We start from the raw sequence: 20,313 nt of genomic DNA on the forward strand, positions 1-20,313 counted from the left end.
TGTTGTCAACTTAGAATTACAATTTATGAGAGTGGTCCTGGATTTTTTTGATTAATCGTGGGTTTTATGTGATGAAACTGGTATTTGTTGCCACGATGACTCCTGAGTGTCTGAAGCAAACTCAGACCTTGATGAATATTAATAGTGGATGTTGGTAGTATGTCCTTTCAAATACTTGCATATGTTTCAACCTTTGGGGTTCTACCTTTGAGTATCACATAGGCTTTGACACACATATTTAGCCACCACAACACCACGATATCCACATGCATTACTCTCAGGTCGTAAGGCAGATGGGAAGTTGGATAGAGAATTTCTTTTCTACTCATAGTGTTGTATCCTTGAACATTACTTGTGCAGAAGTACTAGTCATCACTGTGATTCTTGTGCTCCCTCCAGATCACTGGAACATCAAAGCGAAAACATTGTCTTGTTCCTTTTGTCCATTGCCTTAGTTCTTCAACACAAATAGAGTAGACTTAATGGGAAGCCCATGATTTGTCGTGGTCTGTAAGTTTCACTCCAAGAATGCATAGTACGCTTCTTTGACAAAGTCTGCGGTTCCTTATCACAAATTCCCTACACATGTAACAGAAAGTGTCCAGGCAGTTTACGCAACCTCATGTAGCCATTGCCAGGTAAACTATAGCTGACTCTGAAACAAATATTAAAATACAGTGAGCTCAATAAAAATAAAACTAATAAAATAAAAATAATAAAGCTAATTACTCTCCTATACATACGTCCGAACAGCATTGAGGCAAAATGGAAACTGGCATATTTCTTTGTTTTCCCTTCCAGACCTCTTTCTCACCTATTGATGTTCATGTCCAGCCCTGCTGGGCGGTAAATAAATGTGCCAGATTCACGTGTAGGTCTGTAATTTAAGAACATTGGCTATCCTTCCTAGTGAGACTTGTCCACATTCAGATGAAAAAAAAATTTCTGGGCTCTGCGATTTAAAAATTTTATTTCGTGAACAAACTGTACGTAACACTAAAATTTCTGCATGATTTTTTAATTCAGCGTGTAAAAACCGATGAGAAACACACAAAAACTTGATTTTTTTTTTTTTCAGATCTGTTATGGAACAATGAAAAGTAATGAAAATTGCAGTGAGAGCAAGCACACACACACACACACACACACACACACACACACACACACACACACACACACACACACACACACACTATAAAATTATTTATCATTAATATATTTTACTTTTTTTTTCAGATATTGTAGACAAGTAATGGGAGTTTATCTTGTTTTGTGTTGAAGACGGATTGAAACAGTATGCCGCTCACTCTAGAACAAAGAGAAAAACTGGGCGATTTCTACCTTGTGACAAATTCTATGGTTAAAGTTCAACTGGCATGTAATCGTTATGTTGCGGTTAGAATGGCCCCCGACAGAAAGACAGAGTGGAAGGTTGTGAAGATATTTGAAACCGAGACCACTGTCCACAGTGTAAACAAAGACTCTGCCGACCTAGAGCAATTAAAACCACAGAAAACATTGATGCAGTCCGTCAATCTGCGACACAAAATCCAAAGAAATCCAGCCGACGTCGATCACAGGAACTGGGTTTGATTAGGACAAGCGCCCGCCATATGTGAGACAGCACCTAAAGTTATTCCCATACCACATTCAGAATAAGCGTAAATTATCAGCAGAGGACAAAAGAGCTCGAGCAGTAATGTGTAACTGGTTCTATACCAAGATGGAAGAACACGAACAATGGATGGAAAGTGTTTAGTTCAGAGACGAGGTCCACTTCAATCTGGATGGAAAGGTGACTTCAAAGAACTGTGTATGCTGGGGAACTCAACCACTTGATGAGGTTTGCAGAGGTCGTTGCACAGCTCAAAACTTACAGCATGGTGTGCAATGAATTGTAAAGCAATCACAGGCCCTTATTGGTCTGAGGACGGTGATGGACAGGCAATAACAGTGACTCAGGAGTATTGTCGCTTCATAATCCGCAAGTTTTATGCACCTGTCTGTCATCGCCGTGGAATCATTATCAACCGACAACAATTTGTGCAGGATGGAGCCACGCATAGTGCTGCAAATTACACTTGAGTTGCTGACGGAAATTTTGTGGTAGAGTAATTTCACGAAGGACGTAAAACCTTTGGTCGCCTCACTCTCCTGACCTCATCCCTCTTGGTTTTTTCCTTTGAGGGTATGCTATGGACAATGTTTACGGTGGCAGTCTAAGGACACTTCAAGACCTGGAGACACCATCACAAGTTTCATCAAAGTTATTCCGTCGGATATATGCTTACGTGATCGAGACTTTGCACTGAGATTAAATGGGTGCCTGAGCCGGAATGGTGCTCATATTGAACACCTCCTGTTAAAATTCTGCTTGTTTTATGTGAGGTGTAAAGATGTGACAAAACTCTCGGATCTAGGTATCAAGATGGCATGTCACAGAAACGAATATGTGGAACCATAAGACTCCATAAAATATCTATTTTTGTGGCATTTTTTGCTCTAACTGTATGGAGGAATATAGATATATAAATCAAACGGGAGTCATATGGAATAAAGGATCAAAACAAGGAAGGTAAGGACGGGTGAGAGTAGGTAGCAGACGAGGGATATTAAGATAATGAGAATGAATACGAAAGATGAGCAGGCATGCATAGCAGGCATTCTGGTGATGGGATGGAAGAAAAATAGTGTATCACGAAGGCAGGGAGAAGGCGGTGTCGGCTCTCTAGCGAGGTAATACGGTGACTGAAATATTAAAGTAAACGACAAAGTAAAATGCAGTAAATATTACGACGAAGGCATGGAAAGAAGTAAAGTATCAGGAAGGTAGAGAAATGGTGATGTCACATTTCACGCGAGATAATAAGGCAACTGAAACAAGAACGAACAAAAAAAAAAAAAATAGTAGGTCTTACTGTAAATGGATAGAAGGAAAAAGGAAAATATCAGAAAGTCAGAAAGAAGGTGATAGGAGCTTCCTAACAAGGTAACTGAAATGGCAAGGAACTGTAAGAAAAATAAATCAAGAGAAAGGTAGCAAAAGCGTGACTGGAACTGGCAGACGATAATTCGAAAAAAAAATGAAGAGGTAAACAGAATGGGAACTACAGAAAAAAAAATAAGAGGGTAAAGAAAGAGTGATAGAGTATTGTTTATGGGACAAGAGTAAGTACAGTGCGAGGACGTAGAGTTTGTTATTCATGATATCTCCAGAGGGTTTTATTCACTGATCTTACTGATAGCATGCATGGAGTTGAATGTGGCTATTTCAAACTCCATTAATTCCAAAAGTCTCTTCAAACCAGAATGAAACCATAAAAAGGCTAACAGGGAGGGTATGATGAAAATGATGGGAGGATAGAGAGAGGGTGACGGGAGAGACAGTCCATCTGTTTATCTGTTTATGTTTTTAACTACCTCTTTTTCTGTCACCCAAATTTAAATAATTTGTTGCATCATTGGGAGCTTTGGGTCCCAGGAGTAGGCTACTTCATCCCAACACTGTAGGCGGGAGTGCCTAGCCGCATCCCCTTAGTGACATGTTTTGATTAATGCACCCTAATCATCTCTAGGATATAAACTTTTATGAATCACATCCGCCTGAAGCACTTACACCACTAAACCAACAGGCATCTATTCAGTCAGGGTCAGAAAATGGTGCACTCGCAAAGATGGAGACGTGAATTTGAAAGGCTTTAATTCTGAATGAATGGGTGTATGATTCATTTAAATTGCCACTCTGCTGATTGGTCTCCTTTTGTGACTTCCTTTAGAATTTCTGGATCCCACCTACCCAAGTTGATCGTGGAAAATGGGGTTACAGTGACGATGACAACATGGTGAATATGACGATGACGTTGCTGCTCCAGCTGCTGCTGCTGCTGCTGCTGCTGCTGATGATGATGATGATGATAACAATGGTATTGATCATGCTGGAGAGGAAAGCCGATATGAGAAAATGCCGTTATGGAGAAATTCAGTTGTTTCAATAACAGAGGAGAGAATCTGGGTTATAAAAAGGAAAGGCATGGGTCAGAAAAAGGAAGAAAATAATAAAAAATGTAAATAAATAAGAACTGTGATAAGGGAATTCCAATCGAAGTAAGAGGAAGATTGGGAGGATCGCACAGCTAGGGTTCACTAGCAGGGCGGGCTAGGAGTACTTGGGGCTTGGGGCTGATGCTGCTAACAGGCTTTTTTCCTTACCTACGTACCTGCCTACATACATATATACTGTACATACATACTGAAGCATACGTTCATTAATAAGCAATTGTCATATGTCGCAATGTCGCAAAACACACGGAAAAAGCGTTGCCATTGTATTATTGCTTATCGGGTCTTGATTAACATACAGTATAATGGTAAAATAAGGAACCACCAATACATTACTCCGGATTTCATTCATATACTCAGTGACAGCAGATTTTTATTAACACACTTGTGCCTGCCATTTTTTCAAGATTAGATGTGTTATTTATCTATCTATTTATTGCTGTATTCATTTATTTCCTTAATTACTGGGGGCTCCCATAAGTTTAATGCATTAGGTTTCAGCCTCATTAGCGTCTACATTAATCCGCCCTTTTCTTGCTATTAACTACTTCACACATGTGGGGCTCAGGATCAGTGCAACAATAGCCCAACCCGCCTGATTATTGCTGCTAAATTCTGAGTGGCTTTGGAATTTTCGTAGCACCTCTTCCTTAGAGATTTGTAACTGACATTGTACCTCAGTTCAGTAGTCTCTCGGATGCAGTCTCTGTCGATATTAAGGCAATATATTACATACAGTAACACAAACGTAAAAGTTAAGGTTCAATATACACAACAATTCACTAAGGAAGAAATAGCACACAGTCTGATACCTCTAGGTTTTGATAAAATGTGAAGAGGTTGCCAAAGCAATTACTGACTTGAAATGGACCCCAAGTAAGAGAAGATGAGAAATAATGGAGAGTTAATGGAGGAGGAGATTGTTGGGACAAGAAGGATGGGATAATGGCAAAATATGGGCAACAGTGAGGGAGGGGGGGAAGGTGGTGGGAGTGGCTCGTAGCGAGGAGGATGGAAAAAAGGGAGGATGACTGCAGCATTTGGCACGGTTTTGTGGGGTGTAAAGGAACTATTGATCTGAAACGTACGCAGAATAGGAGAGGGTTCGAGTTAATGGAGAGAAAGAATGGGGGAATATTGGTAAAAGTTGAGGGACAAAGGGAGAGAGGTAGTAGGGAGAAGGGTGAGAGCTGTGTGAGGAATTCTAGTTTTTAGTCGGCTGAATAATATGGGTGTGTGGTAAGAGATATACTGATGTCGACAGTACGTGGAGGGAGAAAGCAATGGTCAACGGGGAAAGAAGAACAGCATGATATGGGTAACACTGAAGGTGAGAGGTAGAGATCAAGGAAGAACTGATGTGAGAAGCTCCGTAGTTTTTCCCTGATCTTAACGGAGTGCTAAGAGGCAGATCAACTGAACCGCAACCCGAGTAAAGGAATGTTTATGTTAATAGGGAATAAAGAATGGCACAATACGAGTTCCGTTGAGGGCACAAACTGAGACAGGTAGTACGGAAGAAAACAGACAATAATGCGAGGATTTCCGCGGTATTTACCTTTAGGCTATTTCAAGAGTGCAGAGATAACAATGAGGTCGAGTATACGTAGAAGGGAGGAGCGTTGGAGTGATAAAGAGAAGACTGGCAAAATCTGGGGCTACGAAGAAAGGGGCTTAATAATGAGGGATATTATACAGAAGGGTAGAATACGTGAGAGGATTTCAATCATTTTTTCGACGAGGCTGCGGGAATGTGAAAACAAAAAAAAGTTACCCTGAAAAGTACGTGAAATAGTAGGTCAGGGGTAGGGGAGAGAGAAAGCAGAGAAATGTAAGGAGAGAGAGAGAGAGAGAGAGAGAGAGAGAGAGAGAGAGAGAGAGAGAGAGAGAGAGAGAGAGAGAGAGAGAGAATTATTATTGTAGTGTTTAAAACCTCAAACACGATCATATTTTCTTTATTTCCAATCTTGCCATCACAGGAAGGATCTCTCATAGCGTAGGAGTTAAGGACTGTGCATAGTAGTAGTAGTTGTAGTAGTAGTAGTAGTCGTAGTAGTAATAGTAGAAGTAGTAGTAGTAGTAGTAGTAGTAGTAGTAGTAGTGTGGTAGGTCTCCATATTATAATTGCAAATCATACTAGATAGATAGATAAATAGATAGATAGAGAGACAGATAGAAGCAGGAAGTCAAATGATGAGAAGGTGTTGTGTTTGCGAGAAGCGAGCAGCGCTAAACGCTTACACGGAGGAAAGCTGACGACAGCGGCCAGTAAGGAGATGATTCAGTTAGCTGTCAGCAGTCCTCTCGTGAGAAAGTTCTGTTGCCACGAGGAAGATACGTGACACACACACCCTACTACACGAGATGTTAGAAAAGAGAGTTTAGAAGGAGACAAGCGACCCTAGAGAGAGGTCGAGACGGAGATTAGCTTTAGAACAGAGAGAGAGAGAGAGATAGCGAGACAGGGAGGTAGCTACCCAGGACTTATACTATTATACCTGTTTAATATTTCCAAGACAAATAAAAATAGTCCCATACTATTCTTTACCTCTCCCGTCACTACATGACATCTGGTGGGGAAACTACTACAAGATATAAAAGCCGCTCGACCACAAGTCTAAAATATACGCCTCTACAAGCAAATACAAAGTCGCTGCTTTATGATACAAAGTCTTTATGACATTTGGTAGCAGCGAACGTATACGAACCTCGTCTACGAATCAACATTAAATTCCTACAAAATATCAAGATTGACAACAACCAACAATATCAGCTCATGCCCCCTCCGTCTCCCAGATCATTACGCTGATGCAGAGGTCAAGAGATCACTCGACGCCTTGCAAGTAGCTTAACGACAAACCAGCAAATCTGCGGACATCGTCTCCGAATTAAAAGCAAATTTCTACAAAAGCAACCGAGACTACAAGGTTAGCTTCAGTTCTACAAAGTCTACAGCCATCTACAATCAACTACAATTAACAACTCTACGTCGTCTGTATAATCTTCTACACGCACCTACAAGTAGCGGCAGTCTTCATCCCACAACGAATAAATCACTAGAGAAAAGGACAGAGAAAACTTCCACATAGCATAAAGGGAACAAACAAACGAAGAGTGAGACACGATTCACAACTCGTCTTACTCACTCGTCTTCACTCAAGTTACTCATCGCTACTCATTCACTCACCACAGCTACCAGTGTGGGAAGCCGACGTCACCATGTGCTGAGACGACAGCGCGCCAATCAACCCGCGAAGGACAACGCTATCACCACGTGCAACACCACTCACACCATTTTCCTCCACGGTAAAAATTAATGAGTTACATAGTTACTTCATTTATACAATACACAGTGATAGACAATAAGCTTCTGCACAAACATATAAAACGTGCTGTATAGTTACAGTTTAAATACACATACTTACTTCAGTTATCTGCATAACTCAAACACTAAATAATCACCAACAATAAATATTCTACACTGTATATATTCATTCATTTATTATAACATTTATTTACTACCAACGAGTGTTACCATTTATACCTACATAAAATACGTGTTTCATACATACAACTATACATTATTACATCTACAAAATAATAAAGAAAATACACCATCACAGTTACTCAGTGAGCGATTAAAATAACTGTATTAAACATTTATTAATTAAAGCTACCTAGTGGAAACATATAAATTAAGTTACAAGGTAAACTAGAGAAAAGAAAAAAATGGCCAACACAAATGCCGTTAGCAAGAGTGAACATCTTCAACACAATCGTGAAGACAATGATTTCCACACAGTGCTGACACACATATTACTCACGATAGGTACAGGTGAACAAGTCAGTGTGTATAGTTAATACTGTATATATGTATATATATTTTTTTTATATAAAATAACAAAATATGGGACTATATAATATCATTTTATAGTATCTGTGCAATATAAACTAAACTTTGAAAAAGTATCCCAAGAAAATTAGCCAGTAATTATGTAACCATGAACAACATGGAAACAAGCGTACACAAGCAAAGAGAAACAAACTATGGAAAATCAATACATACAAAAACAAAAAAAAAGAAAGAAAGAAAGAAAAGTAAAACAGAAAAAAGAGAAATAGAGTAAGATCACATAACAAACAAATGAAAATAAGTGTAAGTGTTACTACATAAGCCAAAATACCACATAAACTACAAACAAAAAAAAAGCAAATTGTTGTCTCCACATACAAGTGGCACGACACATCATCACTATCATCGACCGCAGCATATGTTAGGACTGCAGTTATTACAATTATGTTACTCCATATTATAATTAGGTAACGACAAACGATTGCATTATGTTACACTAACTACAATTTTGTAACTACAAACGATATGTACCATTATGTAACAGTTGCATTAACAAGATGTAACTTTTATGTAACTTTAACTACAATTATGTACCTACAAACGATATGTAACAATTATGTAACGACAAACGATTGCATTATGTTACACTTTGCCAATTATGTAACGGTTGCATTAACAAGATGTAACTTTTATGTAACTTTAACAACAATTATGTACCTACAAACGATATGTAACAATTATGTAACGACAAAACAGTTGCATTAACAAGATGTAACTTTTATGTAACTACAATTATAAGGCCAACACAATTATGCATTAACACAATATTTGGTAACAATTCATAAAATGTTACAATTATGTAGTACCACAATGTTAGTACAATATTATAAGTCATACAATTATAGCACAATTCTATATTACCAGTATCATCATACAAGTTAGATGAAATATTAGACATTACTAAAGTGATAACTCAAATATGTAATGTATAACTTAGCAGTATTACCATTGCACAATTATATTGCATTTATTCAAATATGTATACAACTTGTTTAAAGGTAATATTACTGAATAATCACTATTTACTATGAATAATATATGTATACAATATTCATACAATTATGTTACTTTACAATACTATGTATTTCACTTAATTAGCTTATAAGTTCATTATAATGTGTATGTAGTATGTATTAATATATTATAACTATTAAATGTCGATGGTACGCCATTTTGCGCGGCAGAGCAATGTGGTAGGTCTCCATATTATAATTGCAAATCATACTAGATAGATAGATAAATAGATAGATAGAGAGACAGATAGAAGCAGGAAGTCAAATGATGAGAAGGTGTTGTGTTTGCGAGAAGCGAGCAGCGCTAAACGCTTACACGGAGGAAAGCTGACGACAGCGGCCAGTAAGGAGATGATTCAGTTAGCTGTCAGCAGTCCTCTCGTGAGAAAGTTCTGTTGCCACGAGGAAGATACGTGACACACACACCCTACTACACGAGATGTTAGAAAAGAGAGTTTAGAAGGAGACAAGCGACCCTAGAGAGAGGTCGAGACGGAGATTAGCTTTAGAACAGAGAGAGAGAGAGATAGCGAGACAGGGAGGTAGCTACCCAGGACTTATACTATTATACCTGTTTAATATTTCCAAGACAAATAAAAATAGTCCCATACTATTCTTTACCTCTCCCGTCACTACATGACATCTGGTGGGGAAACTACTACAAGATATAAAAGCCGCTCGACCACAAGTCTAAAATATACGCCTCTACAAGTAACTACAAAGTCATTACGACAGTAGTAGTTGCTGTTGTTGTTGTAATAGTAACAATAGTAGCAATGAAGGAGGAGGAGGAGGAGTAGGAGAAGAAGAAGTAGTGGTAGTATCTTTTATTCTGTTTAATGCAACGTTCTCTTTATTATTATTATTATTATTATTATTATTATTATCTTCACAATTATCATCATCACTCATCATCATCATCATCATCATCATTAATCATTATTATCATCATTACTATTATTATTATCATCACCATCATCATCACCATTATTATTATTATTTTTGTTATTATTATTATTATTATTATTATTATTATTATTATTATTATTACTGTCAAGATGATACAGTGATAGTTAAACCTGTACAAGAAAAGCACGTCTTTAATCGTTCATTCCTGCAATTACCAAACACATTCATTCAGCCTGGGACAATCCATTTTTTTTAACAGGATGGTGAAGGCTCTGGCCCGTTTTCTTGTCTGTTCTGGAAGCTCCCTAACAACTCTTCCTAAGCGACTTAATTTGTTACTTACTCTTTCCTGTCCTCTCCTGTGTCCTTTAAATCATTCAATCATTTTCAGCATACATGACATACAAATGGATACTTACCAACCGTATCCAAAAATAAATCGCTAAGGAGGAGGTGCTAGGTAGCTTCCTTATCCGACGAGAATTCGGACATCTATTTAACCCTCCCTTCTTGATAAATTCTTTCCCAACATGAATAAAATCGCTAAATAGAATACGTCGACGCTGTGGAAGGGTTAACCTCTTCTCTGCTATACTCCTTTCACATTTACCTGGCCCAGATTTCGTCTTTTTGCAGCCCAGTGAGAGACAAGATAATAAAGTGGGGCTGTTTTCTTCCTTCCTTTTTTCTTTATCCATTATTCATTCATTCATTGCCAGACGCCATGTATCCCAAACGGGGTGGCCAAGGGCTTAGAGTTAATTGTTTTACAGGGAGGGGCACTAATCCTCCACCAACCCCACTTGACACGTAGGATTCTATTAAATTTCCTTCCTTGTCATTTCCGTGGTTAATTATTTTCTCTTGTTAATTTATTGTTACCAGCATTCAAGATGGAGACAGGGCAATGTTAGGCCAAGTTTCAGTAAAATGAGAATTGGTGTCCATTACACGGTGACAAATACCCAGTGAGGGGGGCGCGGTAGCACAGTGGTAGCGCGCTGGACTCGTAATCGGGGGATTGCGAGTTGGAGCCTCGCCCGGGCTGCCGTGCTGGGAGTGGTAGCTCGCTCCTGTAACCCTAGCGGGGCTATATAGTCCAATACAGGGCTTAGCTCGGGGGAACTCCATTTCTCCCCATTTTTCTCCCAAATAGCCAGTGACTAAGGCAGTTTCTCTCTCTCTCTCTCTCTCTCTCTCTCTCTCTCTCTCTCTCTCTCTCTCTCTCTCTCTCTCTCTCTCTCTCTCTTTCTCTCTCTCTCTCTTTATCTATCTATCTACACGAACCCAGCTGTATGGTAAAGGTCATTTGGGATTAAAATTTTGTCTTTCACTGACGCAGGTTCTTCTTTAGTTGAGAAAAAGATATATATATATATATATATATATATATATATATATATATATATATATGGATATGAAAAAGAAAAAAACAAAACAAAAAAGAAAATTCATCACAGAAGAAAAGTTATGTGTCTTTCTGTTGGAGTTCTTATTTTGGTTGCCGATATCGTGGTGTGTGTGTGTGTGTGTGTGTGTGTGTGTGTGTGGGTGTGTGTGTGTGTGTGTTAACATCGTGTGGCCGTGTGGAGAGAATGGAGAGTGAGACTGACTAGGAGAGAGTATGTGGGTGAGTTAGAGGGATTGGGGTAAGGGAGGGGAGGGGAGGATCTAGGATGAGGTGGAGGAGTTAGGTGGAGAGATATAGGAGGGAGGGAGGTTTGAAGCGGAGAGAGGGCAGCCCGATGGCGGAGAATAGGGTGACATGGAGGCGATTTGTTTGTGGAATGAGAGAGAGAGAGAGAGAGAGAGAGAGAGAGAGAATCTTCCTCAAGTGGACTGCAAGCTTCTGGAGGCAGCAAGAATAAATGAACTAAGAAAAATAAATTAACAGAATCAAGAATTTACATAGTGCAGGAAAAAGACTGTGTACACGTGTCATCTGAATATTTGCTGTGCGTTGTGGAGGCTGTTGCATGAATCTGTTGTTGTTCTGCATCTTCACTCACATGTCTGTTACTTCACTGAGGCTACAAACAGACGATTTTATTCAGCAGTTAATGGCGGTAGCTGTGGTGGTGGTGGTGGTGGTAGCTGTGGTGGTGGTGGTGTTGGTGGTAGGTAGTGGTAGCTGTGGTGGTGGTGATGGTGGTGGTGTTGGTGGTAGGTAGTGGTAGCTGTGGTGGTGGTGATGGTGGTGGTGTTGATGGTAGCTGTGATGATGATGGTGGTGGTGGTGGTGGTGGTAGTGGTAGCTGTGGTGGTGGTGATGGTGGTGGGTAGTGGTAGCTTTTGTGGTGGTGGTGGTGGGTAGTGGTAGCTGTGGTGGTGGTGGTGGGTAGTGGTGGTAGATGTTCAGAAATAGCTCCCACTGGGCAAAGCACGCGGGGCTCTTGTGCCACACTAGGAAGCAGACATAATATAACTATCATAAAAAAAAATCTAATGGACGACCGCATACCGGAACTTGCCTTCCTGTGGTCGACGGGTCTGCTCGGCCAAACAAACCAAGAGAAGCAGCAACAAAAAGAATAATTGACAATATCACTTCGTTTAGTAATAACATTTTGAGATGGAGGGGGTCACACATAGCCTACTTTACTCCCTCCACCTTTCCTCATTAACCCCTCCTTCATTAACCCCTCCACCTTTCCTAATTAACCCCTCCTTCATTATCCCCTTCACCTGTCCTCATTAACCCCTCCTTCATTAACCCCTCCTTCATTATCCCCTTCACCTGTCCTCATTAACCCCTCCTTCATTAACCCCTCCACCTTTCCTCAATAACCCCTCCTTACCTGTTTTCAATACAATAGTTTGGCAGCAACAGAAATATATACACTGATGCCATGGACTGAGTTTCCATTGTAATTTAGAGGCGAGAAAGCACCGTGTATTCCCCTCTCTTGTCACACTAATACCAGGCTTCAGGGGGTCATCTCCCTGGCTCATATTACTGTCCAGGTAATTCTAAACTCAATGCTCTGGCGCCAGGAAATGCGTGGGGTGGTGAGAGACTTATTGATATTAGCCTGAAGTGTTATTGTAATCTGTGTGCCACTAACATTATTCTGATTAACCTCCATTGCTGACATTTTTGTGTCATTAAGAGAATTTATATATTAATGTATAATGGGAATATTCGGCCCTAATCATTTCAGTTGTCACATAAATTGCTTACACACACACACACACACACACACACACACACACACCACTTGGCACAAACACAAACACATACAAACACGAATGCATTAAACCCCCCCCCCCCCCCCTCTCTCTCTCTCTCTCTCTCTCTCTCTCTCTCTCTCTCTCTCTCTCTCTCTCTCTCTCTCTCTTTCTCTCTCTCTCTCTCTCTCTCTCTCACACACACACACACACACACACACACACACACACACTGCAGTCGGTGTGAGCGTGACAGCCATTGTTCAGCTTCACATTACTGCCACCTCCACCACACACACAGGCCTCGTTGGTTGCGCTCCCTCTCTTCTCGCTTTCCTCTGACCACGGCGCACTGACACGTATTAAGTCTTTCTGCACCTTCAGGCCACTGAATGAGTTGAGAATTGAATATTGGATATACAAACGTTCTTACTGTTTTATTTTACTTTCCCCTAGACGATATTTTTAAGATTTAGGCAGTCACATTAGTCACATATAGCCTTTTCTTACCACTTTGAAAAACAGCATTTGGAGCAGCATTCCCTCTCCCTTTCCCCCTTCCTCCCCCTCCATCTCTTTCCCATTCCCCTTCCCTCCCTGCCCCCGAGAGAGGGCCGCCCAGCCAGACTTGCCGAGATCCTCCTCGCAGGACGCAGGAGAGGTTGTGGAAGTTTGGCTCCCAGATTTGAAGTTCCAGTTGTTCCTCCTCTTTTGGGATGCACAACGCATAAAACGTAAGTTGGTTTGCGATCGCTACCACACCGCCACCACGAGAGAGAGTAACCAGGCACCTTGCCATGGTGGTGCTCACCCAGACTCAGCACACTGAAAGCAATTACAAGAGCAGACTTAAGAAAAAAAAAAAATCCCTACTCTGCAAACAATATATCAGATTAGTGATGTCGTATGCCTCACCGACAGAGAGCCCCGTCCTTTCCAACAACCAGTTCAACACCATGCAGGCCATACAGAACAACACCATACACATCATCACTGGCTACACCAAAGCCACTTCCATAGCTCAGTTACACTTTGAAATTAAAGTTCTTCCTATCATAGAGTATCCTGATATGAGAGGCACACAGTTCAACGTGGTAGACTGTGCTGACACTCAAAACCCCTGTCATTATATGACAGAGGCACACAACACACCTAGGCACGTGTAACAACTCCGAAAGTCTTCAATAACCGCCCCCATACATGCCATTACTAGCAATGAAAAAACACCTACACATTCTATATGAGCGGGACAATACAGCCCCTCGATCAGAACACTGTATTACAAGACCCCCGTCCCGACATCATCCATCAGAGCTGTCTTTAAACAGGGTTGATTGTATTCATGTGGCTAGGTTTAGATCAGGACATCACCCAGCCCTCCTCAGTTACCAGCTTAGTTTCTGTATGGTTGGAATCACAGATGACACGTCCCCAGCTTGTAGAAAAATCCTACACAACATAACACACATAATGCAACACTGCTCAGTACATGCCACACTAACACGCAGACACATGAAGTGTGTAAGGAACCTATGGGACGACTCCATTGAGGCATTGCTTACCTGCAGTTGTTAAGTCTGCTCTGTCAGGCGGTCCGGAGTTGAGCAACAACAAAAATAGTTAACCCTTCAGAGCAAGAGGATTGTCCAGTGATGAATAAAAATCGCCTGGTGGTTGTTTGATTAAAATGAAGAATGGCTCATGGGACTGAAATGGTTACCTCTTTCCTTCCTTCGTCTTCTCTCCCCCTTCTGTTTCAGCAAAAACCAGACGATTTTATTCATCTACTAGTGAGCAACGGAAGACTGAGTATTATTACCACTAAACCTCTTCCAATAGGGACATTTTTTACTAGCCTAATCGAGCTTGATGTGTATGGCTTTATTCACCTCATAGGAATCTTAGAATATTGACCAATTTGTCATTCCTTACTGGCTTCCCCCATATTAATCCAAGTGTAAAAATTGGTTTACCTGTTCGAAGGTGTATTTTTTGCTTGGTTTCGTGAAGAGAGACAGTTTCGTGGCCTAAAACGGTAATTTACGTTTTCGTCTCACCTTACTCGTGGTAGCGGTTGGTTGCTTGGTTGGTTCCGTAAGCCTGGATGTGGGTGTAGGTAGGCTGCAGTGGTCATGGGTGTGAGTGTTGTTTGTGGTGCGGTGCAGGGTGTAAAGGGTGGATGTGGTTGGTGGACCTGGTGGTGGAGGTGGTGGTAATGGCGATGATGATGGTATTGGGTGTGGGTGTAATGCGTGGTTGGGAGCTATTGAAAGTGGGTGTGGGTGATGGTAGTGATGGTGATGGGTGTGTGTCGTGGTGGTGGTGGTGATGAGTGTTGGTGTAGTATGTGATGGTGGTGGTGGTGGTGATGAGTGTTGGTGTAGTATGTGATGGTGGTGGTGGATGTAGGCTGTGGTGGAGATGGTGGTGGTATCGGTGTAGTGGATGTACGTGGTGATGGTGGTGGTCATGATGGTGTTGGGTGTGGATATTTGAATGAGTTGAGTGAGCATTGGTGATGATGATGGTGATGATGGTGATGATGATGATGATGATGATGGTGGTGGGCGTGGGTGTGAGAGTGGCAGTTGTGAGCGATGATGTTGGTAGTGGGTGTGTGTATTGGTGTGGGTGAGGGTGTGGATGTGGTCATAAATGGTCTTGGTAGTGGGTGTGTGTACTGGCTTGGGTAAGGCTGTGGTGTGGCCATGAGTGGTGTTGGTAGTGGGTGTGTGTATTGGTGTGGGTGTGGGTGTGGTCATGAGTGGTGTTGGTAGTGGGTGTGTGTACTGGTGTGGGTAATGGTGTGGGTGTCGTACTGAGTGTGAGTGTAGTATATGGTGGTGATGGGTGTGGATGTAGTGGGTGGTGGTGGTGAGTGTGGGGTCAGTGGGAGGTGGTAATGGACTTTTGTAAAATAGTTAAGTGTGGTTGTGGGGAGGGGGCAATGTATGATGGTGCACCCGCCCCCCCCACACACACAAACTCTCTCTCTCTCTCTCTCTCTCTCATAACACCACTACCAGAGCAGTTTACATAGATAGTACTGATTACAGAATAAACTTTTCATGCCAACATCTAGATTATCAGAGCGAGAACACACTCAGCTGGAATATTAATACTACGCTAAGCATCCATTATTTACAACACACAGGCGTTCGCTTGACCAATACTGCACACTTATCGGTTCAGTGGAGTGGGTTTGTTTTAGACCGGAGCGCAATAGGTCACCGAATTTCATTTTAGTGTCGCATTGTTCCAGTGAGGCTTATGGAAGTGTGTGTGTGTGTGTGTGTGTGTGTGTGTGTGGAGGGGAGGTTAGGAATCTATTTTATTTCCTTTCGAGGACGTTTCTATGCACTACACCTTAATATTCTCACTTACTGTTTTGCATCCATATGTCGTGTTAGGCACATAATTATAACCTTACTGGAACTAAATAAAGTCCTAATTATCTTGATTAGGAATGTTTGTACTCTCTTTCTCCAGAGGATGTCAGAACCTAACTAAACCTAACCGTGGACAAATCTTTACACCTAGAGAAGGCCACAGCTACACACATTTCTCCTCCCAGACCATACTCACTGGAGCCCCTCTCAAGACAAGAATCACTAGTAATGAAAGTTCCTGTTGTATCAATACTGTCTCTGCTGTAAGCCTAGTCATTCATTTTACATTAACAGCAGCTACAGTACTTCTTTACTGGAAAACCTAGCTGCCTATTCGCAAAAATATCTCTCGTCAAAAATGAGAAGGAAGCCATTTAGCTCGCTTCTGGACTTAAAGTGTAAGTATACGCTGGAAAGTGGTAAGAACGCATGATCTTTCCCTTTCTTTTTGACTTTGTCACGACTCAGTGCCAGTGTTGTTGTTATTGTTATTGTTTAACTCCGGTCTGTCAGGCTGAGCTGTCCTATCGACCACAGGTAAACAAATGCTTCTGTGAGGCCGTCCTACAATTACAGTAGAGGACAGTGCATATACCGTGTAGGAATTCGGCTCCCCTTGCGGTAAACAGCGTCTCATCAGTGTCGGACCAGGTGCTTCCCCACGGTGAGGTGCAGGGAAATATGAAGGGGTTGGCTCCCAGGTGGACACCGCAGCTGCGTAGCTCCACTCAGGGTGCACACCGCCACCACGTGTAGGCTTCTTGTCAGATCCTCAGTGCCAGTGTAAAAAGATTAAAAATAAAAAATAACATAAAACTAAATACAATCGTATCTTGAAACTCTCTCATTAAACACAAACTCCCTTACTTCGTTTTTATTCATACACGTCACATACCTCAAAGGAGACTCAAGTACAAGATAACTATGAGCAAGATGTTGAAGATGAAACAGATAAGTAATTCATACTTCCTCTCTCAAACGTCATAGCTCTCTTGAACGATAATATAACTAATAAATAAGTAAATATATGAGTACATACACAGAAACAAAGAGCCACAGGACCCCACGACTAAAAATTGTACCTTGAAAAAACTCCGAGAAGTGAATAACAACACATGACCACAGTGAGCATAAATAACTCGTGAGGGTAAGACAGGCGTGACGAGCCAGAGTACAAACGGTCATACGGTCAATCCCACTATACTCTTCACCCGAACTTGGCCCAGATGTTGGTCTTGTTGCAGTGTAATTTACAAAACGGTAGAATATGACAGTGTTACAGCTCTACATCCTTTTCACAGCACATCTCGGTGACTAGCAGTATATTCTAGTGTCAGTTTATTGTTATAACTCAATATTCAAAATGGAGAGATGGGAGCTTCAGGACAAGTTAGAGTAAAAAGAGTATAGCCAAAGCATCTCACCTGGGCAAGTTAGGGAATTTACCTAACATGGCACTATACAAATAGACAGAATGCACACGGAGGTGAATAAAATGGGTGTCCATAGTAAAATGTAGACTACAGCAAACCATGATAGGAGTGGAGTCCTTACCACAGAGAACATCCACTCCAAATCCTGTGGTGGTGGTGGTACTAGTAGTAGTGGTGGTGGTGGTAGTAGTAGTAGTAGTAGTAGCAGCAGTGGTGGAGGTGGTGCAGCAGCAGCAGCAGCAGCAGCAGTTGTTGTAGCTCCAGGTTCATCTGAAACGTAAACCCTGTGGACTGCAGGCTAAATTTTCCCTTCTCGACAAGTCCACTTTTAGGGGGGATAAGGATCGAGGCAGAGGACGCTTGTATAACTGGACACGCAATATCGGTGCCACCACCTGAAGGCGTCCCTCTCCAGCACACCAAATCCAGTTAGAATATGTTAGCAACTGTTACTTAACCCCTACACCGCGGGCATGTTTACCAATGTTTTGCGTGTCCCGCGGGGTTATTCGGGCTCCGACAGACTCTCAAAAAATATTTGCCAAAAATCAGTTATTAGTCCTAGAATATTAAAATTATATATGCTTATGGCACATACCTTCAGCTTTCTCCTGGAATGTTTGTTGAGCCTTCGTCGTTACCGTAGGACTTGTGGAGACCTCTGAAGTTGGGTAACGAAGTCTCCACTTTACACTTCCCGACAACCCGTAATATGATTACCACAGCCAGATATTAACACTATAAACACTACTCTATGATTTTCAAGTAGTTTGGGATCCATACTCCAAAAAAAAAACACTGTGAAACCAATGGAAATTACGAGCGCGTCTGACCGTCGCACTTGCGCTAGTTCGCTCTTGGTACTCTGTCATTTATTAGTCATGAAACCCCTCACACTTTATATTTCTATTACTGTATCACACTTATATATATCTGGAGTCTTTCTTCATAAGTTTCCTTCAGTAGTATTAGTTTATTGTCACTGAAGTCATTCAATTTTTCATTCAGTAAAATACGTAGACAGCCACGGATTCACTTTCACTGTTATAACATAAAGTATTTGTACTCATATTCTTATATTACTAATTACTTACATTACTATTTACATTTTCTATTCTATTTTCAATATTTACCCTTCTATTTTACTTACAGTATGTTATTCACTGTCACTTTCAGTAAGATAAAACTATAATACACTGTTCAATCATATGTACTGAACATCCATTGCTTTCACTTGCTATTTACACATTATTTACACATTATTTACACATTATTCTCCTTTCACACTTGCACTGTTAGAAGCAGGTAACACAGAGGGAAACCTGGCACTCAGCGCACTGCCAAGAGGTGCGTTTGTGCTCAGGTGTGCGGCGGGTGGTATGTGCACACACCTGACACCTGCGGATCGCAGCCTTCCTTTTCCCTGTGGCAGGCATTAGCTCCAGTCTGTGCCGATCCATATACGCCCTCTGCTCAAGTCGGTCGGGAAGTGTTACTGGATGGCGCCTTGGAGTTGCTGCTGTCACCCTACCATAGCTTTCCAGCAGCTGCTGGACACAAGTCCTGGCGAACAACCTCAGGGAGAAGGACTTGGGTGGCTTGACCTTCATCTTGTACAGGATGAAGGCATTCAGCATCGTCATATCTATGAGATGCAGAAAAACTTTCCTGTACCACCTAGTATTCTTCCTGAGGCAGTCGATCTCACCAATCATCATGTCGGACTTGTCCACCAGCCGCATGTTGATATTGTAGTCCAACACAGCATCAGGTTTCATCACAGGTTCGCCTGTCCTACGGTCGACCTTCCCACTGTCTGTCATCTCCCCCTTATGTACGGCTGTGAGCACGACCCTCTTGTCATGCCACCGTATTGCCAGCATCTTCTCAGACTTGCATAGGTGCACATTTCCTCGCTGCGAGGTTCCTGCCTCTGTGAATTTAGGGAAGTGGGCACGATTACTTTTGACAGTGCCGCAGGAGCCAATGCCGTGCTCAGAAAGGTATTTGGCAAGTTTCGGTGCTGTTTAGTAGTTGTCTGTATACAGCACATGATTCCCACCAAAATACTTTTCAAGGAGCGCTTTCACTACACAGCCTGAGAAGCCAAGGGGGTGTGTTTTATCCAGATCGACACTGCTGACTGAATAAATGACAAAGTCAAGGATGTACCCCATCTTACAGTTGCACGGTACAAAGAACTTAATTCCAAAGCGATGGCGTTTGCTTGGAATGTACTGAACAAACCGAAGACGTCCTCTGAACAAAACCAGGGATTTGTCAATGACAACCTTTTGAAAGGGGTGGAAGAATGACATAAACGTATCCTTCATTCTGCTCAGAATCTCCCGGATCTTCCAGAGTGGGTCGGTTTGGGAAGGTACATCATTGTCGGCAAAGTGCAGGTTTCCCGTGATGTTCTGGAAGTG

This window comes from Coenobita brevimanus, chromosome 28 (assembly GCF_032717465.1).
Source record: "Coenobita brevimanus isolate Jiangsu-jjx chromosome 28, ASM3271746v2, whole genome shotgun sequence".
NCBI lineage: Eukaryota > Metazoa > Arthropoda > Malacostraca > Decapoda > Coenobitidae > Coenobita > Coenobita brevimanus.